We start from the raw sequence: 24,533 nt of genomic DNA on the forward strand, positions 1-24,533 counted from the left end.
TCCCATGCAGTCTCAATGGCGGGGTGCGGGCCGGGGAATAGGCCTCTTGGCCGGGGTGAATATGTTGGAACGCGGCGCGCGTAAATAGAAGCGGCTGGAGGTACCGGGGGCGAAGCCCGCCCCGGCCCGGAGGCCGAGTTAAAAAAAATAATAATCCCCGTTCAGTCTCAATGGCGGGGTGCGGGCTGGCCCGGCGGCGAGTGCGGCGGGCAGCAGGCCTCTTGGACAGGTTGAGAGATAAAAAAATAATAATTCCCGTGCAGTCTCAATGGCGGGGTGCGGGCCGGGGAATAGGCCTCTTGGCCGGGGTGAATATGTTGGAACGCGGCGCGCGTAAATAGAAGCGGCTGGAGGTACCGGGGGCGAAGCCCGCCCCGGCCCGGAGGCCGAGTTAAAAAAAATAATAATCCCCGTTCAGTCTCAATGGCGGGGTGCAGGCCGGCCCGGCGGCGAGTGCGGCGGGCAGCAGGCCTCTTGGACAGGTTGAGAGATAAAAAAATAATAATTCCCGTGCAGTCTCAATGGCGGGGTGCGGGCCGGGGAATAGGCCTCTTGGCCGGGGTGAATATGTTGGAACGCGGCGCGCGTAAATAGAAGCGGCTGGAGGTACCGGGGGCGAAGCCCGCCCCGGCCCGGAGGCCGAGTTAAAAAAAATAATAATCCCGTTCAGTCTCAATGGCGGGGTGCGGGCCGGCCCGGCGGCGATTGCGGCGGGCAGCAGGCCTCTTGGACAGGTTGAGAGATAAAAAAATAATAATTCCCGTGCAGTCTCAATGGCGGGGTGCGGGCCGGGGAATAGGCCTCTTGGCCGGGGTGAATAGTGTTGGAACACGGCCCGCGGAAATAGTAGCGGCTGGAGGTACCGGGGGCGATGCCCGCCCCGGCCCGGCGGCCAAGTTAAAAAAATAAATAATCCCGTTCAGTCTCAATGGCAGGGTGCGGGCCGGCCCGGCGGCGATTGCGGCGGGCAGCAGGCCTCTTGGACAGGTTGAGAGATAAAAAAATAATAATTCCCATGCAGTCTCAATGGCGGGGTGCGGGCCGGGGAATAGGCCTCTTGGCCGGGGTGAATATGTTGGAACGCGGCGCGCGTAAATAGAAGCGGCTGGAGGTACCGGGGGCGAAGCCCGCCCCGGCCCGGAGGCCGAGTTAAAAAAAATAATAATCCCCGTTCAGTCTCAATGGCGGGGTGCGGGCCGGCCCGGCGGCGAGTGCGGCGGGCAGCAGGCCTCTTGGACAGGTTGAGAGATAAAAAAATAATAATTCCCGTGCAGTCTCAATGGCGGGGTGCGGGCCGGGGAATAGGCCTCTTGGCCGGGGTGAATATGTTGGAACGCGGCGCGCGTAAATAGAAGCGGCTGGAGGTACCGGGGGCGAAGCCCGCCCCGGCCCGGAGGCCGAGTTAAAAAAAATAATAATCCCCGTTCAGTCTCAATGGCGGGGTGCGGGCCGGCCCGGCGGCGAGTGCGGCGGGCAGCAGGCCTCTTGGACAGGTTGAGAGATAAAAAAATAATAATTCCCGTGCAGTCTCAATGGCGGGGTGCGGGCCGGGGAATAGGCCTCTTGGCCGGGGTGAATAGTGTTGGAACACGGCCCGCGGAAATAGTAGCGGCTGGAGGTACCGGGGGCGATGCCCGCCCCGGCCCGGCGGCCAAGTTAAAAAAATAAATAATCCCCGTTCAGTCTCAATGGCAGGGTGCGGGCCGGCCCAGCGGCGATTGCGGCGGGCAGCAGGCCTCTTGGACAGGTTGAGAGATAAAAAAATAATAATTCCCGTTCAGTCTCAATGGCAGGGTGCGGGCCGGCCCGGCGGCAATTGCGGCGGGCAGCAGGCCTCTTGGACAGGTTGAGAGATAAAAAAATAATAATTCCCATGCAGTCTCAATGGCGGGGTGCGGGCCGGGGAATAGGCCTCTTGGCCGGGGTGAATATGTTGGAACGCGGCGCGCGTAAATAGAAGCGGCTGGAGGTACCGGGGGCGAAGCCCGCCCCGGCCCGGAGGCCGAGTTAAAAAAAATAATAATCCCCGTTCAGTCTCAATGGCGGGGTGCGGGCCGGCCCGGCGGCGAGTGCGGCGGGCAGCAGGCCTCTTGGACAGGTTGAGAGATAAAAAAATAATAATTCCCGTGCAGTCTCAATGGCGGGGTGCGGGCCGGGGAATAGGCCTCTTGGCCGGGGTGAATATGTTGGAACGCGGCGCGCGTAAATAGAAGCGGCTGGAGGTAGCGGGGGCGAAGCCCGCCCCGGCCCGGAGGCCGAGTTAAAAAAAATAATAATCCCCGTTCAGTCTCAATGGCGGGGTGCGGGCCGGCCCGGCGGCGAGTGCGGCGGGCAGCAGGCCTCTTGGACAGGTTGAGAGATAAAAAAATAATAATTCCCGTGCAGTCTCAATGGCGGGGTGCGGGCCGGGGAATAGGCCTCTTGGCCGGGGTGAATAGTGTTGGAACACGGCCCGCGGAAATAGTAGCGGCTGGAGGTACCGGGGGCGATGCCCGCCCCGGCCCGGCGGCCAAGTTAAAAAAATAAATAATCCCCGTTCAGTCTCAATGGCAGGGTGCGGGCCGGCCCAGCGGCGATTGCGGCGGGCAGCAGGCCTCTTGGACAGGTTGAGAGATAAAAAAATAATAATTCCCGTTCAGTCTCAATGGCAGGGTGCGGGCCGGCCCGGCGGCAATTGCGGCGGGCAGCAGGCCTCTTGGACAGGTTGAGAGATAAAAAAATAATAATTCCCATGCAGTCTCAATGGCGGGGTGCGGGCCGGGGAATAGGCCTCTTGGCCGGGGTGAATATGTTGGAACGCGGCGCGCGTAAATAGAAGCAGCTGGAGGTACCGGGGGCGAAGCCCGCCCCGGCCCGGAGGCCGAGTTAAAAAAAATAATAATCCCCGTTCAGTCTCAATGGCGGGGTGCGGGCCGGCCCGGCGGCGAGTGCGGCGGGCAGCAGGCCTCTTGGACAGGTTGAGAGATAAAAAAATAATAATTCCCGTGCAGTCTCAATGGCGGGGTGCGGGCCGGGGAATAGGCCTCTTGGCCGGGGTGAATATGTTGGAACGCGGCGCGCGTAAATAGAAGCGGCTGGAGGTACCGGGGGCGAAGCCCGCCCCGGCCCGGAGGCCGAGTTAAAAAAAATAATAATCCCGTTCAGTCTCAATGGCGGGGTGCGGGCCGGCCCGGCGGCGATTGCGGCGGGCAGCAGGCCTCTTGGACAGGTTGAGAGATAAAAAAATAATAATTCCCGTGCAGTCTCAATGGCGGGGTGCGGGCCGGGGAATAGGCCTCTTGGCCGGGGTGAATAGTGTTGGAACACGGCCCGCGGAAATAGTAGCGGCTGGAGGTACCGGGGGCGATGCCCGCCCCGGCCCGGCGGCCAAGTTAAAAAAATAAATAATCCCGTTCAGTCTCAATGGCAGGGTGCGGGCCGGCCCGGCGGCGATTGCGGCGGGCAGCAGGCCTCTTGGACAGGTTGAGAGATAAAAAAAAAATAATTCCCATGCAGTCTCAATGGCGGGGTGCGGGCCGGGGAATAGGCCTCTTGGCCGGGGTGAATATGTTGGAACGCGGCGCGCGTAAATAGAAGCGGCTGGAGGTACCGGGGGCGAAGCCCGCCCCGGCCCGGAGGCCGAGTTAAAAAAAATAATAATCCCCGTTCAGTCTCAATGGCGGGGTGCGGGCCGGCCCGGCGGCGAGTGCGGCGGGCAGCAGGCCTCTTGGACAGGTTGAGAGATAAAAAAATAATAATTCCCGTGCAGTCTCAATGGCGGGGTGCGGGCCGGGGAATAGGCCTCTTGGCCGGGGTGAATATGTTGGAACGCGGCGCGCGTAAATAGAAGCGGCTGGAGGTACCGGGGGCGAAGCCCGCCCCGGCCCCGAGGCCGAGTTAAAAAAAATAATAATCCCCGTTCAGTCTCAATGGCAGGGTGCGGGCCGGCCCGGCGGCGATTGCGGCGGGCAGCAGGCCTCTTGGACAGGTTGAGAGATAAAAAAATAATAATTCCCGTTCAGTCTCAATGGCAGGGTGCGGGCCGGCCCGGCGGCAATTGCGGCGGGCAGCAGGCCTCTTGGACAGGTTGAGAGATAAAAAAATAATAATTCCCATGCAGTCTCAATGGCGGGGTGCGGGCCGGGGAATAGGCCTCTTGGCCGGGGTGAATATGTTGGAACGCGGCGCGCGTAAATAGAAGCGGCTGGAGGTACCGGGGGCGAAGCCCGCCCCGGCCCGGAGGCCGAGTTAAAAAAAATAATAATCCCCGTTCAGTCTCAATGGCGGGGTGCGGGCCGGCCCGGCGGCGAGTGCGGCGGGCAGAAGGCCTCTTGGACAGGTTGAGAGATAAAAAAATAATAATTCCCGTGCAGTCTCAATGGCGGGGTGCGGGCCGGGGAATAGGCCTCTTGGCCGGGGTGAATATGTTGGAACGCGGCGCGCGTAAATAGAAGCGGCTGGAGGTACCGGGGGCGAAGCCCGCCCCGGCCCGGAGGCCGAGTTAAAAAAAATAATAATCCCCGTTCAGTCTCAATGGCGGGGTGCGGGCCGGCACGGCGGCGATTGCGGCGGGCAGCAGGCCTCTTGGACAGGTTGAGAGATAAAAAAATAATAATTCCCATGCAGTCTCAATGGCGGGGTGCGGGCCGGGGAATAGGCCTCTTGGCCGGGGTGAATATGTTGGAACGCGGCGCGCGTAAATAGAAGCGGCTGGAGGTACCGGGGGCGAAGCCCGCCCCGGCCCGGAGGCCGAGTTAAAAAAAATAATAATCCCCGTTCAGTCTCAATGGCGGGGTGCGGGCCGGCCCGGCGGCGATTGCGGCGGGCAGCAGGCCTCTTGGACAGGTTGAGAGATAAAAAAATAATAATTCCCATGCAGTCTCAATGGCGGGGTGCGGGCCGGGGAATAGGCCTCTTGGCCGGGGTGAATATGTTGGAACGCGGCGCGCGTAAATAGAAGCGGCTGGAGGTACCGGGGGCGAAGCCCGCCCCGGCCCGGAGGCCGAGTTAAAAAAAATAATAATCCCCGTTCAGTCTCAATGGCGGGGTGCGGGCCGGCCCGGCGGCGAGTGCGGCGGGCAGCAGGCCTCTTGGACAGGTTGAGAGATAAAAAAATAATAATTCCCGTGCAGTCTCAATGGCGGGGTGCGGGCCGGGGAATAGGCCTCTTGGCCGGGGTGAATATGTTGGAACGCAGCGCGCGTAAATAGAAGCGGCTGGAGGTACCGGGGGCGAAGCCCGCCCCGGTCCGGAGGCCGAGTTAAAAAAAATAATAATCCCCGTTCAGTCTCAATGGCAGGGTGCGGGCCGGCCCGGCGGCGATTGCGGCGGGCAGCAGGCCTCTTGGACAGGTTGAGAGATAAAAAAATAATAATTCCCATGCAGTCTCAATGGCGGGGTGCGGGCCGGGGAATAGGCCTCTTGGCCGGGGTGAATAGTGTTGGAACACTGCCCGCGGAAATAGTAGCGGCTGGAGGTACCGGGGGCGATGGCCGCCCCGGCCCGGCGGCCAAGTTAAAAAAATAAATAATCCCCGTTCAGTCTCAATGGCAGGGTGCGGGCCGGCCCGGCGGCGATTGCGGCGGGCAGCAGGCCTCTTGGACAGGTTGAGAGATAAAAAAATAATAATTCCCATGCAGTCTCAATGGCGGGGTGCGGGCCGGGGAATAGGCCTCTTGGCCGGGGTGAATAGTGTTGGAACACGGCCCGCGGAAATAGTAGCGGCTGGAGGTACCGGGGGCGATGCCCGCCCCGGGCCGGCGGCCAAGTTAAAAAAATAAATAATCCCGTTCAGTCTCAATGGCAGGGTGCGGGCCGGCCCGGCGGCGAGTGCGGCGGGCAGCAGGCCTCTTGGACAGGTTGAGAGATAAAAAAATAATAATTCCCGTTCAGTCTCAATGGCAGGGTGCGGGACGGCCCGGCGGCGATTGCGGCGGGCAGCAGGCCTCTTGGACAGGTTGAGAGATAAAAAAATAATAATTCCCATGCAGTCTCAATGGCGGGGTGCGGGCCGGGGAATAGGCCTCTTGGCCGGGGTGAATATGTTGGAACGCGGCGCGCGTAAATAGAAGCGGCTGGAGGTACCGGGGGCGAAGCCCGCCCCGGCCCGGAGGCCGAGTTAAAAAAAATAATAATCCCCGTTCAGTCTCAATGGCGGGGTGCGGGCCGGCCCGGCGGCGAGTGCGGCGGGCAGCAGGCCTCTTGGACAGGTTGAGAGATAAAAAAATAATAATTCCCGTGCAGTCTCAATGGCGGGGTGCGGGCCGGGGAATAGGCCTCTTGGCCGGGGTGAATATGTTGGAACGCGGCGCGCGTAAATAGAAGCGGCTGGAGGTACCGGGGGCGAAGCCCGCCCCGGCCCGGAGGCCGAGTTAAAAAAAATAATAATCCCCGTTCAGTCTCAATGGCGGGGTGCGGGCCGGCCCGGCGGCGAGTGCGGCGGGCAGCAGGCCTCTTGGACAGGTTGAGAGATAAAAAAATAATAATTCCCGTGCAGTCTCAATGGCGGGGTGCGGGCCGGGGAATAGGCCTCTTGGCCGGGGTGAATATGTTGGAACGCGGCGCGCGTAAATAGAAGCGGCTGGAGGTACCGGGGGCGAAGCCCGCCCCGGCCCGGAGGCCGAGTTAAAAAAAATAATAATCCCCGTTCAGTCTCAATGGCAGGGTGCGGGCCGGCCCGGCGGCGATTGCGGCGGGCAGCAGGCCTCTTGGACAGGTTGAGAGATAAAAAAATAATAATTCCCGTTCAGTCTCAATGGCAGGGTGCGGGCCGGCCCGGCGGCAATTGCGGCGGGCAGCAGGCCTCTTGGACAGGTTGAGAGATAAAAAAATAATAATTCCCATGCAGTCTCAATGGCGGGGTGCGGGCCGGGGAATAGGCCTCTTGGCCGGGGTGAATATGTTGGAACGCGGCGCGCGTAAATAGAAGCGGCTGGAGGTACCGGGGGCGAAGCCCGCCCCGGCCCGGAGGCGAGTTAAAAAAAATAATAATCCCCGTTCAGTCTCAATGGCGGGGTGCGGGCCGGCCCGGCGGCGAGTGCGGCGGGCAGCAGGCCTCTTGGACAGGTTGAGAGATAAAAAAATAATAATTCCCGTGCAGTCTCAATGGCGGGGTGCGGGCCGGGGAATAGGCCTCTTGGCCGGGGTGAATATGTTGGAACGCGGCGCGCGTAAATAGAAGCGGCTGGAGGTACCGGGGGCGAAGCCCGCCCCGGCCCGGAGGCCGAGTTAAAAAAAATAATAATCCCCGTTCAGTCTCAATGGCGGGGTGCGGGCCGGCCCGGCGGCGATTGCGGCGGGCAGCAGGCCTCTTGGACAGGTTGAGAGATAAAAAAATAATAATTCCCGTGCAGTCTCAATGGCGGGGTGCGGGCCGGGGAATAGGCCTCTTGGCCGGGGTGAATAGTGTTGGAACACGGCCCGCGGAAATAGTAGCGGCTGGAGGTACCGGGGGCGATGCCCGCCCCGGGCCGGCGGCCAAGTTAAAAAAATAAATAATCCCGTTCAGTCTCAATGGCAGGGTGCGGGCCGGCCCGGCGGCGATTGCGGCGGGCAGCAGGCCTCTTGGACAGGTTGAGAGATAAAAAAAAAATAATTCCCATGCAGTCTCATTGGCGGGGTGCGGGCCGGGGAATAGGCCTCTTGGCCGGGGTGAATATGTTGGAACGCGGCGCGCGTAAATAGAAGCGGCTCGAGGTACCGGGGGCGAAGCCCGCCCCGGCCCGGAGGCCGAGTTAAAAAAAATAATAATCCCCGTTCAGTCTCAATGGCGGGGTGCGGGCCGGCCCGGCGGCGAGTGCGGCGGGCAGCAGGCCTCTTGGACAGGTTGAGAGATAAAAAAATAATAATTCCGGTGCAGTCTCAATGGCGGGGTGCGGGCCGGGGAATAGGCCTCTTGGCCGGGGTGAATAGTGTTGGAACACGGCCCGCGGAAATAGTAGCGGCTGGAGGTACCGGGGGCGATGCCCGCCCCGGCCCGGCGGCCAAGTTAAAAAAATAAATAATCCCGTTCAGTCTCAATGGCAGGGTGCGGGCCGGCCCGGCGGCGATTGCGGCGGGCAGCAGGCCTCTTGGACAGGTTGAGAGATAAAAAAAAAATAATTCCCATGCAGTCTCATTGGCGGGGTGCGGGCCGGGGAACAGGCCTCTTGGCCGGGGTGAATATGTTGGAACGCGGCGCGCGTAAATAGAAGCGGCTGGAGGTACCGGGGGCGAAGCCCGCCCCGGCCCGGAGGCCGAGTTAAAAAAAATAATAATCCCCGTTCAGTCTCAATGGCGGGGTGCGGGCCGGCCCGGCGGCGAGTGCGGCGGGCAGCAGGCCTCTTGGACAGGTTGAGAGATAAAAAAATAATAATTCCGGTGCAGTCTCAATGGCGGGGTGCGGGCCGGGGAATAGGCCTCTTGGCCGGGGTGAATATGTTGGAACGCGGCGCGCGTAAATAGAAGCGGCTGGAGGTACCGGGGGCGAAGCCCGCCCCGGCCCGGAGGCCGAGTTAAAAAAAATAATAATCCCCGTTCAGTCTCAATGGCGGGGTGCGGGCCGGCCCGGCGGCGAGTGCGGTGGGCAGCAGGCCTCTTGGACAGGTTGAGAGATAAAAAAATAATAATTCCCGTTCAGTCTCAATGGCAGGGTGCGGGCCGGCCCGGCGGCAATTGCGGCGGGCAGCAGGCCTCTTGGACAGGTTGAGAGATAAAAAAATAATAATTCCCATGCAGTCTCAATGGCGGGGTGCGGGCCGGGGAATAGGCCTCTTGGCCGGGGTGAATATGTTGGAACGCGGCGCGCGTAAATAGAAGCGGCTGGAGGTACCGGGGGCGAAGCCCGCCCCGGCCCGGAGGCCGAGTTAAAAAAAATAATAATCCCCGTTCAGTCTCAATGGCGGGGTGCGGGCCGGCCCGGCGGCGAGTGCGGCGGGCAGCAGGCCTCTTGGACAGGTTGAGAGATAAAAAAATAATAATTCCCGTGCAGTCTCAATGGCGGGGTGCGGGCCGGGGAATAGGCCTCTTGGCCGGGGTGAATATGTTGGAACGCGGCGCGCGTAAATAGAAGCGGCTGGAGGTACCGGGGGCGAAGCCCGCCCCGGCCCGGAGGCCGAGTTAAAAAAAATAATAATCCCCGTTCAGTCTCAATGGCGGGGTGCGGGCCGGCCCGGCGGCGATTGCGGCGGGCAGCAGGCCTCTTGGACAGGTTGAGAGATAAAAAAATAATAATTCCCATGCAGTCTCAATGGCGGGGTGCGGGCCGGGGAATAGGCCTCTTGGCCGGGGTGAATATGTTGGAACGCGGCGCGCGTAAATAGAAGCGGCTGGAGGTACCGGGGGCGAAGCCCGCCCCGGCCCGGAGGCCGAGTTAAAAAAAATAATAATCCCCGTTCAGTCTCAATGGCGGGGTGCGGGCCGGCCCGGCGGCGATTGCGGCGGGCAGCAGGCCTCTTGGACAGGTTGAGAGATAAAAAAATAATAATTCCCATGCAGTCTCAATGGCGGGGTGCGGGCCGGGGAATAGGCCTCTTGGCCGGGGTGAATATGTTGGAACGCGGCGCGCGTAAATAGAAGCGGCTGGAGGTACCGGGGGCGAAGCCCGCCCCGGCCCGGAGGCCGAGTTAAAAAAAATAATAATCCCCGTTCAGTCTCAATGGCGGGGTGCGGGCCGGCCCGGCGGCGAGTGCGGCGGGCAGCAGGCCTCTTGGACAGGTTGAGAGATAAAAAAATAATAATTCCCGTGCAGTCTCAATGGCGGGGTGCGGGCCGGGGAATAGGCCTCTTGGCCGGGGTGAATATGTTGGAACGCAGCGCGCGTAAATAGAAGCGGCTGGAGGTACCGGGGGCGAAGCCCGCCCCGGTCCGGAGGCCGAGTTAAAAAAAATAATAATCCCCGTTCAGTCTCAATGGCAGGGTGCGGGCCGGCCCGGCGGCAATTGCGGCGGGCAGCAGGCCTCTTGGACAGGTTGAGAGATAAAAAAATAATAATTCCCATGCAGTCTCAATGGCGGGGTGCGGGCCGGGGAATAGGCCTCTTGGCCGGGGTGAATAGTGTTGGAACACGGCCCGCGGAAATAGTAGCGGCTGGAGGTACCGGGGGCGATGCCCGCCCCGGGCCGGCGGCCAAGTTAAAAAAATAAATAATCCCGTTCAGTCTCAATGGCAGGGTGCGGGCCGGCCCGGCGGCGAGTGCGGCGGGCAGCAGGCCTCTTGGACAGGTTGAGAGATAAAAAAATAATAATTCCCGTTCAGTCTCAATGGCAGGGTGCGGGCCGGCCCGGCGGCGATTGCGGCGGGCAGCAGGCCTCTTGGACAGGTTGAGAGATAAAAAAATAATAATTCCCATGCAGTCTCAATGGCGGGGTGCGGGCCGGGGAATAGGCCTCTTGGCCGGGGTGAATATGTTGGAACGCGGCGCGCGTAAATAGAAGCGGCTGGAGGTACCGGCGGCGAAGCCCGCCCCGGCCCGGAGGCCGAGTTAAAAAAAATAATAATCCCCGTTCAGTCTCAATGGCGGGGTGCGGGCCGGCCCGGCGGCGAGTGCGGCGGGCAGCAGGCCTCTTGGACAGGTTGAGAGATAAAAAAATAATAATTCCCGTGCAGTCTCAATGGCGGGGTGCGGGCCGGGGAATAGGCCTCTTGGCCTGGGTGAATATGTTGGAACGCGGCGCGCGTAAATAGAAGCGGCTGGAGGTACCGGGGGCGAAGCCCGCCCCGGCCCGGAGGCCGAGTTAAAAAAAATAATAATCCCCGTTCAGTCTCAATGGCGGGGTGCGGGCCGGCCCGGCGGCGAGTGCGGCGGGCAGCAGGCCTCTTGGACAGGTTGAGAGATAAAAAAATAATAATTCCCGTGCAGTCTCAATGGCGGGGTGCGGGCCGGGGAATAGGCCTCTTGGCCGGGGTGAATAGTGTTGGAACACGGCCCGCGGAAATAGTAGCGGCTGGAGGTACCGGGGGCGATGCCCGCCCCGGCCCGGCGGCCAAGTTAAAAAAATAAATAATCCCGTTCAGTCTCAATGGCAGGGTGCGGGCCGGCCCGGCGGCGATTGCGGCGGGCAGCAGGCCTCTTGGACAGGTTGAGAGATAAAAAAAAAATAATTCCCATGCAGTCTCAATGGCGGGGTGCGGGCCGGGGAATAGGCCTCTTGGCCGGGGTGAATATGTTGGAACGCGGCGCGCGTAAATAGAAGCGGCTGGAGGTACCGGGGGCGAAGCCCGCCCCGGCCCGGAGGCCGAGTTAAAAAAAAAAATAATCCCCGTTCAGTCTCAATGGCGGGGTGCGGGCCGGCCCGGCGGCGAGTGCGGCGGGCAGCAGGCCTCTTGGACAGGTTGAGAGATAAAAAAATAATAATTCCCGTGCAGTCTCAATGGCGGGGTGCGGGCCGGGGAATAGGCCTCTTGGCCGGGGTGAATATGTTGGAACGCGGCGCGCGTAAATAGAAGCGGCTGGAGGTACCGGGGGCGAAGCCCGCCCCGGCCCGGAGGCCGAGTTAAAAAAAATAATAATCCCCGTTCAGTCTCAATGGCAGGGTGCGGGCCGGCCCGGCGGCGATTGCGGCGGGCAGCAGGCCTCTTGGACAGGTTGAGAGATAAAAAAATAATAATTCCCGTTCAGTCTCAATGGCAGGGTGCGGGCCGGCCCGGCGGCAATTGCGGCGGGCAGCAGGCCTCTTGGACAGGTTGAGAGATAAAAAAAAAATAATTCCCATGCAGTCTCATTGGCGGGGTGCGGGCCGGGGAATAGGCCTCTTGGCCGGGGTGAATAGTGTTGGAACACGGCCCGCGGGAATAGTAGCGGCTGGAGGTACCGGGGGCGATGCCCGCCCCGGCCCGGCGGCCAAGTTAAAAAAATAAATAATCCCCGTTCAGTCTCAATGGCAGGGTGCGGGCCGGCCCGGCGGCGATTGCGGCGGGCAGCAGGCCTCTTGGACAGGTTGAGAGATAAAAAAATAATAATTCCCATGCAGTCTCAATGGCGGGGTGCGGGCCGGGGAATAGGCCTCTTGGCCGGGGTGAATAGTGTTGGAACACGGCCCGCGGAAATAGTAGCGGCTGGAGGTACCGGGGGCGATGCCCGCCCCGGGCCGGCGGCCAAGTTAAAAAAATAAATAATCCCGTTCAGTCTCAATGGCAGGGTGCGGGCCGGCCCGGCGGCGAGTGCGGCGGGCAGCAGGCCTCTTGGACAGGTTGAGAGATAAAAAAATAATAATTCCCGTTCAGTCTCAATGGCAGGGTGCGGGCCGGCCCGGCGGCGATTGCGGCGGGCAGCAGGCCTCTTGGACAGGTTGAGAGATAAAAAAATAATAATTCCCATGCAGTCTCAATGGCGGGGTGCGGGCCGGGGAATAGGCCTCTTGGCCGGGGTGAATATGTTGGAACGCGGCGCGCGTAAATAGAAGCGGCTGGAGGTACCGGGGGCGAAGCCCGCCCCGGCCCGGAGGCCGAGTTAAAAAAAATAATAATCCCCGTTCAGTCTCAATGGCGGGGTGCGGGCCGGCCCGGCGGCGAGTGCGGCGGGCAGCAGGCCTCTTGGACAGGTTGAGAGATAAAAAAATAATAATTCCCGTGCAGTCTCAATGGCGGGGTGCGGGCCGGGGAATAGGCCTCTTGGCCGGGGTGAATATGTTGGAACGCGGCGCGCGTAAATAGAAGCGGCTGGAGGTACCGGGGGCGAAGCCCGCCCCGGCCCGGAGGCCGAGTTAAAAAAAATAATAATCCCCGTTCAGTCTCAATGGCGGGGTGCGGGCCGGCCCGGCGGCGAGTGCGGTGGGCAGCAGGCCTCTTGGACAGGTTGAGAGATAAAAAAATAATAATTCCCGTGCAGTCTCAATGGCGGGGTGCGGGCCGGGGAATAGGCCTCTTGGCCGGGGTGAATAGTGTTGGAACACGGCCCGCGGAAATAGTAGCGGCTGGAGGTACCGGGGGCGATGCCCGCCCCGGCCCGGCGGCCAAGTTAAAAAAATAAATAATCCCGTTCAGTCTCAATGGCAGGGTGCGGGCCGGCCCGGCGGCGATTGCGGCGGGCAGCAGGCCTCTTGGACAGGTTGAGAGATAAAAAAAAAATAATTCCCATGCAGTCTCAATGGCGGGGTGCGGGCCGGGGAATAGGCCTCTTGGCCGGGGTGAATATGTTGGAACGCGGCGCGCGTAAATAGAAGCGGCTGGAGGTACCGGGGGCGAAGCCCGCCCCGGCCCGGAGGCCGAGTTAAAAAAAATAATAATCCCCGTTCAGTCTCAATGGCGGGGTGCGGGCCGGCCCGGCGGCGAGTGCGGCGGGCAGCAGGCCTCTTGGACAGGTTGAGAGATAAAAAAATAATAATTCCCGTGCAGTCTCAATGGCGGGGTGCGGGCCGGGGAATAGGCCTCTTGGCCGGGGTGAATATGTTGGAACGCGGCGCGCGTAAATAGAAGCGGCTGGAGGTACCGGGGGCGAAGCCCGCCCCGGCCCGGAGGCCGAGTTAAAAAAAATAATAATCCCCGTTCAGTCTCAATGGCAGGGTGCGGGCCGGCCCGGCGGCGATTGCGGCGGGCAGCAGGCCTCTTGGACAGGTTGAGAGATAAAAAAATAATAATTCCCGTTCAGTCTCAATGGCAGGGTGCGGGCCGGCCCGGCGGCAATTGCGGCGGGCAGCAGGCCTCTTGGACAGGTTGAGAGATAAAAAAATAATAATTCCCATGCAGTCTCAATGGCGGGGTGCGGGCCGGGGAATAGGCCTCTTGGCCGGGGTGAATATGTTGGAACGCAGCGCGCGTAAATAGAAGCGGCTGGAGGTACCGGGGGCGAAGCCCGCCCCGGCCCGGAGGCCGAGTTAAAAAAAATAATAATCCCCGTTCAGTCTCAATGGCGGGGTGCGGGCCGGCCCGGCGGCGAGTGCGGCGGGCAGCAGGCCTCTTGGACAGGTTGAGAGATAAAAAAATAATAATTCCCGTGCAGTCTCAATGGCGGGGTGCGGGCCGGGGAATAGGCCTCTTGGCCGGGGTGAATATGTTGGAACGCGGCGCGCGTAAATAGAAGCGGCTGGAGGTACCGGGGGCGAAGCCCGCCCCGGCCCGGAGGCCGAGTTAAAAAAAATAATAATCCCCGTTCAGTCTCAATGGCGGGGTGCGGGCCGGCCCGGCGGCGATTGCGGCGGGCAGAAGGCCTCTTGGACAGGTTGAGAGATAAAAAAATAATAATTCCCGTGCAGTCTCAATGGCGGGGTGCGGGCCGGGGAATAGGCCTCTTGGCCGGGGTGAATAGTGTTGGAACACGACCCGCGGAAATAGTAGGCTGGAGGTACCGGGGGCGATGCCCGCCCCGGCCCGGCGGCCAAGTTAAAAAAATAAATAATCCCCGTTCAGTCTCAATGGCAGGGTGCGGGCCGGCCCAGCGGCGATTGCGGCGGGCAGCAGGCCTCTTGGACAGGTTGCGAGATAAAAAAATAATAATTCCCGTTCAGTCTCAATGGCAGGGTGCGGGCCGGCCCGGCGGCAATTGCGGCGGGCAGCAGGCCTCTTGGACAGGTTGAGAGATAAAAAAATAATAATTCCCATGCAGTCTCAATGGCGGGGTGCGGGCCGGGGAATAGGCCTCTTGGCCGGGGTGAATATGTTGGAACGCAGCGCGCGTAAATAGAAGCGGCTGGAGGTACCGGGGGCGAAGCCCGCCCCGGCCCGGAGGCCGAGTTAAAAAAAATAATAATCCCCGTTCAGTCTCAATGGCGGGGTGCGGGCCGGCCCGGCGGCGAGTGCGGCGGGCAGCAGGCCTCTTGGACAGGTTGAGAGATAAAAAAATGATAATTCCCATGCAGTCTCAATGGCGGGGTGCGGGCCGGCCCGGCGGACGAGTGTGGCCGGGGAAGAGGCCTCTTGGCCGGGGTGAATATGTTGGAACGCGGCGCGCGTAAATAGAAGCGGCTGGAGGTACCGGGGGCGAAGCCCGCCCCGGCCCGGAGGCCGAGTTAAAAAAAATAATAATCCCCGTTCAGTCTCAATGGCGGGGTGCGGGCCGGCCCGGCGGCGAGTGCGGCGGGCAGCAGGCCTCTTGGACAGGTTGAGAGATAAAAAAATAATAATTCCCGTGCAGTCTCAATGGCGGGGTGCGGGCCGGGGAATAGGCCTCTTGGCCGGGGTGAATAGTGTTGGAACACGGCCCGCGGAAATAGTAGCGGCTGGAGGTACCGGGGGCGATGCCCGCCCCGGCCCGGCGGCCAAGTTAAAAAAATAAATAATCCCCGTTCAGTCTCAATGGCAGGGTGCGGGCCGGCCCGGCGGCGATTGCGGCGGGCAGCAGGCCTCTTGGACAGGTTGAGAGATAAAAAAATAATAATTCCCATGCAGTCTCAATGGCGGGGTGCGGGCCGGGGAATAGGCCTCTTGGCCGGGGTGAATAGTGTTGGAACACGGCCCGCGGAAATAGTAGCGGCTGGAGGTACCGGGGGCGATGCCCGCCCTGGCCCGGCGGCCAAGTTAAAAAAATAAATAATCCCCGTTCAGTCTCAATGGCAGGGTGCGGGCCGGCCCGGCGGCGATTGCGGCGGGCAGCAGGCCTCTTGGACAGGTTGAGAGATAAAAAAATAATAATTCCCGTTCAGTCTCAATGGCAGGGTGCGGGCCGGCCCGGCGGCAATTGCGGCGGGCAGCAGGCCTCTTGGACAGGTTGAGAGATAAAAAAATGATAATTCCCTTGCAGTCTCAATGGCGGGGTGCGGGCCGGGGAATAGGCCTCTTGGCCGGGGTGAATATGTTGGAACGCGGCGAGCGTAAATAGAAGCGGCTGGAGGTACCGGGGGCGAAGCCCGCCCCGGCCCGGAGGCCGAGTTAAAAAAAATAATAATCCCCGTTCAGTCTCAATGGCGGGGTGCGGGCCGGCCCGGCGGCGAGTGCGGCGGGCAGCAGGCCTCTTGGACAGGTTGAGAGATAAAAAAATAATAATTCCCGTGCAGTCTCAATGGCGGGGTGCGGGCCGGGGAATAGGCCTCTTGGCCGGGGTGAATATGTTGGAACGCGGCGCGCGTAAATAGAAGCGGCTGGAGGTACCGGGGGCGAAGCCCGCCCCGGCCCGGAGGCCGAGTTAAAAAAAATAATAATCCCCGTTCAGTCTCAATGGCGGGGTGCGGGCCGGCCCGGCGGCGATTGCGGCGGGCAGCAGGCCTCTTGGACAGGTTGAGAGATAAAAAAATAATAATTCCCGTGCAGTCTCAATGGCGGGGTGCGGGCCGGGGAATAGGCCTCTTGGCCGGGGTGAATAGTGTTGGAACACGGCCCGCGGAAATAGTAGCGGCTGGAGGTACCGGGGGCGATGCCCGCCCCGGCCCGGCGGCCAAGTTAAAAAAATAAATAATCCCCGTTCAGTCTCAATGGCAGGGTGCGGGCCGGCCCAGGCGATTGCGGCGGGCAGCAGGCCTCTTGGACAGGTTGAGAGATAAAAAAATAATAATTCCCGTTCAGTCTCAATGGCAGGGTGCGGGCCGGCCCGGCGGCAATTGCGGCGGGCAGCAGGCCTCTTGGACAGGTTGAGAGATAAAAAAATAATAATTCCCATGCAGTCTCAATGGCGGGGTGCGGGCCGGGGAATAGGCCTCTTGGCCGGGGTGAATATGTTGGAACGCGGCGCGCGTAAATAGAAGCGGCTGGAGGTACCGGGGGCGAAGCCCGCCCCGGCCCGGAGGCCGAGTTAAAAAAAATAATAATCCCCGTTCAGTCTCAATGGCGGGGTGCGGGCCGGCCCGGCGGCGAGTGCGGCGGGCAGCAGGCCTCTTGGACAGGTTGAGAGATAAAAAAATAATAATTCCCGTGCAGTCTCAATGGCGGGGTGCGGGCCGGGGAATAGGCCTCTTGGCCGGGGTGAATATGTTGGAACGCGGCGCGCGTAAATAGAAGCGGCTGGAGGTACCGGGGGCGAAGCCCGCCCCGGCCCGGAGGCCGAGTTAAAAAAAATAATAATCCCCGTTCAGTCTCAATGGCGGGGTGCGGGCCGGCCCGGCGGCGAGTGCGGCGGGCAGCAGGCCTCTTGGACAGGTTGAGAGATAAAAAAATAATAATTCCGGTGCAGTCTCAATGGCGGGGTGCGGGCCGGGGAATAGGCCTCTTGGCCGGGGTGAATAGTGTTGGAACACGGCCCGCGGAAATAGTAGCGGCTGGAGGTACCGGGGGCGATGCCCGCCCCGGCCCGGAGGCCGAGTTAAAAAAAATAATAATCCCCGTTCAGTCTCAATGGCGGGGTGCGGGCCGGCCCGGCGGCGAGTGCGGCGGGCAGCAGGCCTCTTGGACAGGTTGAGAGATAAAAAAATAATAATTCCGGTGCAGTCTCAATGGCGGGGTGCGGGCCGGGGAATAGGCCTCTTGGCCGGGGTGAATATGTTGGAACGCGGCGCGCGTAAATAGAAGCGGCTGGAGGTACCGGGGGCGAAGCCCGCCCCGGCCCGGAGGCCGAGTTAAAAAAAATAATAATCCCCGTTCAGTCTCAATGGCGGGGTGCGGGCCGGCCCGGCGGCGAGTGCGGCGGGCAGCAGGCCTCTTGGACAGGTTGAGAGATAAAAAAATAATAATTCCGGTGCAGTCTCAATGGCGGGGTGCGGGCCGGGGAATAGGCCTCTTGGCCGGGGTGAATATGTTGGAACGCGGCGCGCGTAAATAGAAGCGGCTGGAGGTACCGGGGGCGAAGCCCGCCCCGGCCCGGAGGCCGAGTTAAAAAAAATAATAATCCCCGTTCAGTCTCAATGGCGGGGTGCGGGCCGGCCCGGCGGCGAGTGCGGTGGGCAGCAGGCCTCTTGGACAGGTTGAGAGATAAAAAAATAATAATTCCCGTTCAGTCTCAATGGCAGGGTGCGGGCCGGCCCGGCGGCAATTGCGGCGGGCAGCAGGCCTCTTGGACAGGTTGAGAGATAAAAAAATAATAATTCCCATGCAGTCTCAATGGCGGGGTGCGGGCCGGGGAATAGGCCTCTTGGCCGGGGTGAATATGTTGGAACGCGGCGCGCGTAAATAGAAGCGGCTGGAGGTACCGGGGGCGAAGCCCGCCCCGGCCCGGAGGCCGAGTTAAAAAAAATAATAATACCCGTTCAGTCTCAATGGCGGGGTGCGGGCCGGCCCGGCGGCGAGTGCGGCGGGCAGCAGGCCTCTTGGACAGGTTGAGAGATAAAAAAATAATAATTCCCGTGCAGTCTCAATGGCGGGGTGCGGGCCGGGGAATAGGCCTCTTGGCCGGGGTGAATATGTTGGAACGCGGCGCGCGTAAATAGAAGCGGCTGGAGGTACCGGGGGCGAAGCCCGCCCCGGCCCGGAGGCCGAGTTAAAAAAAATAATAATCCCCGTTCAGTCTCAATGGCGGGGTGCGGGCCGGCCCGGCGGCGATTGCGGCGGGCAGCAGGCCTCTTGGACAGGTTGAGAGATAAAAAAATAATAATTCCCATGCAGTCTCAATGGCGGGGTGCGGGCCGGGGAATAGGCCTCTTGGCCGGGGTGAATATGTTGGAACGCGGCGCGCGTAAATAGAAGCGGCTGGAGGTACCGGGGGCGAAGCCCGCCCCGGCCCGGAGGCCGAGTTAAAAAAAATAATAATCCCCGTTCAGTCTCAATGGCGGGGTGCGGGCCGGCCCGGCGGCGATTGCGGCGGGCAGCAGGCCTCTTGGACAGGTTGAGAGATAAAAAAATAATAATTCCCATGCAGTCTCAATGGCGGGGTGCGGGCCGGGGAATAGGCCTCTTGGCCGGGGTGAATATGTTGGAACGCGGCGCGCGTAAATAGAAGCGGCTGGAGGTACCGGGGGCGAAGCCCGCCCCGGCCCGGAGGCCGAGTTAAAAAAAATAATAATCCCCGTTCAGTCTCAATGGCGGGGTGCGGGCCGGCCCGGCGGCGAGTGCGGCGGGCAGCAGGCCTCTTGGACAGGTTGAGAGATAAAAAAATAATAATTCCCGTGCAGTCTCAATGGCGGGGTGCGGGCCGGGGAATAGGCCTCTTGGCCGGGGTGAATATGTTGGAACGCAGCGCGCGTAAATAGAAGCGGCTGGAGGTACCGGGGGCGAAGCCCGCCCCGGTCCGGAGGCCGAGTTAAAAAAAATAATAATCCCCGTTCAGTCTCAATGGCAGGGTGCGGGCCGGCCCGGCGGCGATTGCGGCGGGCAGCAGGCCTCTTGGACAGGTTGAGAGATAAAAAAATAATAATTCCCATGCAGTCTCAATGGCGGGGTGCGGGCCGGGGAATAGGCCTCTTGGCCGGGGTGAATAGTGTTGGAACACGGCCCGCGGAAATAGTAGCGGCTGGAGGTACCGGGGGCGATGCCCGCCCCGGGCCGGCGGCCAAGTTAAAAAAATAAATAATCCCGTTCAGTCTCAATGGCAGGGTGCGGGCCGGCCCGGCGGCGAGTGCGGCGGGCAGCAGGCCTCTTGGACAGGTTGAGAGATAAAAAAATAATAATTCCCGTTCAGTCTCAATGGCAGGGTGCGGGCCGGCCCGGCGGCGATTGCGGCGGGCAGCAGGCCTCTTGGACAGGTTGAGAGATAAAAAAATAATAATTCCCATGCAGTCTCAATGGCGGGGTGCGGGCCGGGGAATAGGCCTCTTGGCCGGGGTGAATATGTTGGAACGCGGCGCGCGTAAATAGAAGCGGCTGGAGGTACCGGGGGCGAAGCCCGCCCCGGCCCGGAGGCCGAGTTAAAAAAAATAATAATCCCCGTTCAGTCTCAATGGCGGGGTGCGGGCCGGCCCGGCGGCGAGTGCGGTGGGCAGCAGGCCTCTTGGACAGGTTGAGAGATAAAAAAATAATAATTCCCGTGCAGTCTCAATGGCGGGGTGCGGGCCGGGGAATAGGCCTCTTGGCCTGGGTGAATATGTTGGAACGCGGCGCGCGTAAATAGAAGCGGCTGGAGGTACCGGGGGCGAAGCCCGCCCCGGCCCGGAGGCCGAGTTAAAAAAAATAATAATCCCCGTTCAGTCTCAATGGCGGGGTGCGGGCCGGCCCGGCGGCGAGTGCGGCGGGCAGCAGGCCTCTTGGACAGGTTGAGAGATAAAAAAATAATAATTCCCGTGCAGTCTCAATGGCGGGGTGCGGGCCGGGGAATAGGCCTCTTGGCCGGGGTGAATAGTGTTGGAACACGGCCCGCGGAAATAGTAGCGGCTGGAGGTACCGGGGGCGATGCCCGCCCCGGCCCGGCGGCCAAGTTAAAAAAATAAATAATCCCGTTCAGTCTCAATGGCAGGGTGCGGGCCGGCCCGGCGGCGATTGCGGCGGGCAGCAGGCCTCTTGGACAGGTTGAGAGATAAAAAAAAAATAATTCCCATGCAGTCTCAATGGCGGGGTGCGGGCCGGGGAATAGGCCTCTTGGCCGGGGTGAATATGTTGGAACGCGGCGCGCGTAAATAGAAGCGGCTGGAGGTACCGGGGGCGAAGCCCGCCCCGGCCCGGAGGCCGAGTTAAAAAAAATAATAATCCCCGTTCAGTCTCAATGGCGGGGTGCGGGCCGGCCCGGCGGCGAGTGCGGCGGGCAGCAGGCCTCTTGGACAGGTTGAGAGATAAAAAAATAATAATTCCCGTGCAGTCTCAATGGCGGGGTGCGGGCCGGGGAATAGGCCTCTTGGCCGGGGTGAATATGTTGGAACGCGGCGCGCGTAAAGGCGCGCGTAAATAGAAGCGGCTGGAGGTACCGGGGGCGAAGCCCGCCCCGGCCCGGAGGCCGAGTTAAAAAAAATAATAATCCCCGTTCAGTCTCAATGGCAGGGTGCGGGCCGGCCCGGCGGCGATTGCGGCGGGCAGCAGGCCTCTTGGACAGGTTGAGAGATAAAAAAATAATAATTCCCGTTCAGTCTCAATGGCAGGGTGCGGGCCGGCCCGGCGGCAATTGCGGCGGGCAGCAGGCCTCTTGGACAGGTTGAGAGATAAAAAAAAAATAATTCCCATGCAGTCTCATTGGCGGGGTGCGGGCCGGGGAATAGGCCTCTTGGCCGGGGTGAATAGTGTTGGAACACGGCCCGCGGAAATAGTAGCGGCTGGAGGTACCGGGGGCGATGCCCGCCCCGGCCCGGCGGCCAAGTTAAAAAAATAAATAATCCCCGTTCAGTCTCAATGGCAGGGTGCGGGCCGGCCCGGCGGCGATTGCGGCGGGCAGCAGGCCTCTTGGACAGGTTGAGAGATAAAAAAATAATAATTCCCATGCAGTCTCAATGGCGGGGTGCGGGCCGGGGAATAGGCCTCTTGGCCGGGGTGAATAGTGTTGGAACACGGCCCGCGGAAATAGTAGCGGCTGGAGGTACCGGGGGCGATGCCCGCCCCGGGCCGGCGGCCAAGTTAAAAAAATAAATAATCCCGTTCAGTCTCAATGGCAGGGTGCGGGCCGGCCCGGCGGCGAGTGCGGCGGGCAGCAGGCCTCTTGGACAGGTTGAGAGATAAAAAAATAATAATTCCCGTTCAGTCTCAATGGCAGGGTGCGGGCCGGCCCGGCGGCGATTGCGGCGGGCAGCAGGCCTCTTGGACAGGTTGAGAGATAAAAAAATAATAATTCCCATGCAGTCTCAATGGCGGGGTGCGGGCCGGGGAATAGGCCTCTTGGCCGGGGTGAATATGTTGGAACGCGGCGCGCGTAAATAGAAGCGGCTGGAGGTACCGGGGGCGAAGCCCGCCCCGGCCCGGAGGCCGAGTTAAAAAAAATAATAATCCCCGTTCAGTCTCAATGGCGGGGTGCGGGCCGGCCCGGCGGCGAGTGCAGCGGGCAGCAGGCCTCTTGGACAGGTTGAGAGATAAAAAAATAATAATTCCCGTGCAGTCTCAATGGCGGGGTGCGGGCCGGGGAATAGGCCTCTTGGCCGGGGTGAATAGTGTTGGAACACGGCCCGCGGAAATAGTAGCGGCTGGAGGTACCGGGGGCGATGCCCGCCCCGGCCCGGCGGCCAAGTTAAAAAAATAAATAATCCCGTTCAGTCTCAATGGCAGGGTGCGGGCCGGCCCGGCGGCGATTGCGGCGGGCAGCAGGCCTCTTGGACAGGTTGAGAGATAAAAAAAAAATAATTCCCATGCAGTCTCAATGGCGGGGTGCGGGCCGGGGAATAGGCCTCTTGGCCGGGGTGAATATGTTGGAACGCGGCGCGCGTAAATAGAAGCGGCTGGAGGTACCGGGGGCGAAGCCCGCCCCGGCCCGGAGGCCGAGTTAAAAAAAATAATAATCCCCGTTCAGTCTCAATGGCGGGGTGCGGGCCGGCCCGGCGGCGAGTGCGGCGGGCAGCAGGCCTCTTGGACAGGTTGAGAGATAAAAAAATAATAATTCCCGTGCAGTCTCAATGGCGGGGTGCGGGCCGGGGAATAGGCCTCTTGGCCGGGGTGAATATGTTGGAACGCGGCGCGCGTAAATAGAAGCGGCTGGAGGTACCGGGGGCGAAGCCCGCCCCGGCCCGGAGGCCGAGTTAAAAAAAAAAATAATCCCCGTTCAGTCTCAATGGCAGGGTGCGGGCCGGCCCGGCGGCGATTGCGGCGGGCAGCAGGCCTCTTGGACAGGTTGAGAGATAAAAAAATAATAATTCCCGTTCAGTCTCAATGGCAGGGTGCGGGCCGGCCCGGCGGCAATTGCGGCGGGCAGCAGGCCTCTTGGACAGGTTGAGAGATAAAAAAATAATAATTCCCATGCAGTCTCAATGGCGGGGTGCGGGCCGGGGAATAGGCCTCTTGGCCGGGGTGAATATGTTGGAACGCAGCGCGCGTAAATAGAAGCGGCTGGAGGTACCGGGGGCGAAGCCCGCCCCGGCCCGGAGGCCGAGTTAAAAAAAATAATAATCCCCGTTCAGTCTCAATGGCGGGGTGCGGGCCGGCCCGGCGGCGAGTGCGGCGGGCAGCAGGCCTCTTGGACAGGTTGAGAGATAAAAAAATAATAATTCCCGTGCAGTCTCAATGGCGGGGTGCGGGCCGGGGAATAGGCCTCTTGGCCGGGGTGAATATGTTGGAACGCGGCGCGCGTAAATAGAAGCGGCTGGAGGTACCGGGGGCGAAGCCCGCCCCGGCCCGGAGGCCGAGTTAAAAAAAATAATAATCCCCGTTCAGTCTCAATGGCGGGGTGCGGGCCGGCCCGGCGGCGATTGCGGCGGGCAGCAGGCCTCTTGGACAGGTTGAGAGATAAAAAAATAATAATTCCCGTGCAGTCTCAATGGCGGGGTGCGGGCCGGGGAATAGGCCTCTTGGCCGGGGTGAATAGTGTTGGAACACGACCCGCGGAAATAGTAGGCTGGAGGTACCGGGGGCGATGCCCGCCCCGGCCCGGCGGCCAAGTTAAAAAAATAAATAATCCCCGTTCAGTCTCAATGGCAGGGTGCGGGCCGGCCCAGCGGCGATTGCGGCGGGCAGCAGGCCTCTTGGACAGGTTGCGAGATAAAAAAATAATAATTCCCGTTCAGTCTCAATGGCAGGGTGCGGGCCGGCCCGGCGGCAATTGCGGCGGGCAGCAGGCCTCTTGGACAGGTTGAGAGATAAAAAAATAATAATTCCCATGCAGTCTCAATGGCGGGGTGCGGGCCGGGGAATAGGCCTCTTGGCCGGGGTGAATATGTTGGAACGCAGCGCGCGTAAATAGAAGCGGCTGGAGGTACCGGGGGCGAAGCCCGCCCCGGCCCGGAGGCCGAGTTAAAAAAAATAATAATCCCCGTTCAGTCTCAATGGCGGGGTGCGGGCCGGCCCGGCGGCGAGTGCGGCGGGCAGCAGGCCTCTTGGACAGGTTGAGAGATAAAAAAATGATAATTCCCATGCAGTCTCAATGGCGGGGTGCGGGCCGGCCCGGCGGACGAGTGTGGCCGGGGAAGAGGCCTCTTGGCCGGGGTGAATATGTTGGAACGCGGCGCGCGTAAATAGAAGCGGCTGGAGGTACCGGGGGCGAAGCCCGCCCCGGCCCGGAGGCCGAGTTAAAAAAAATAATAATCCCCGTTCAGTCTCAATGGCGGGGTGCGGGCCGGCCCGGCGGCGAGTGCGGCGGGCAGCAGGCCTCTTGGACAGGTTGAGAGATAAAAAAATAATAATTCCCGTGCAGTCTCAATGGCGGGGTGCGGGCCGGGGAATAGGCCTCTTGGCCGGGGTGAATAGTGTTGGAACACGGCCCGCGGAAATAGTAGCGGCTGGAGGTACCGGGGGCGATGCCCGCCCCGGCCCGGCGGCCAAGTTAAAAAAATAAATAATCCCCGTTCAGTCTCAATGGCAGGGTGCGGGCCGGCCCGGCGGCGATTGCGGCGGGCAGCAGGCCTCTTGGACAGGTTGAGAGATAAAAAAATAATAATTCCCATGCAGTCTCAATGGCGGGGTGCGGGCCGGGGAATAGGCCTCTTGGCCGGGGTGAATAGTGTTGGAACACGGCCCGCGGAAATAGTAGCGGCTGGAGGTACCGGGGGCGATGCCCGCCCTGGCCCGGCGGCCAAGTTAAAAAAATAAATAATCCCCGTTCAGTCTCAATGGCAGGGTGCGGGCCGGCCCGGCGGCGATTGCGGCGGGCAGCAGGCCTCTTGGACAGGTTGAGAGATAAAAAAATAATAATTCCCGTTCAGTCTCAATGGCAGGGTGCGGGCCGGCCCGGCGGCAATTGCGGCGGGCAGCAGGCCTCTTGGACAGGTTGAGAGATAAAAAAATGA

This window comes from Hippocampus zosterae, unplaced genomic scaffold (genome assembly GCF_025434085.1).
Source record: "Hippocampus zosterae strain Florida unplaced genomic scaffold, ASM2543408v3 HiC_scaffold_42, whole genome shotgun sequence".
NCBI lineage: Eukaryota > Metazoa > Chordata > Actinopteri > Syngnathiformes > Syngnathidae > Hippocampus > Hippocampus zosterae.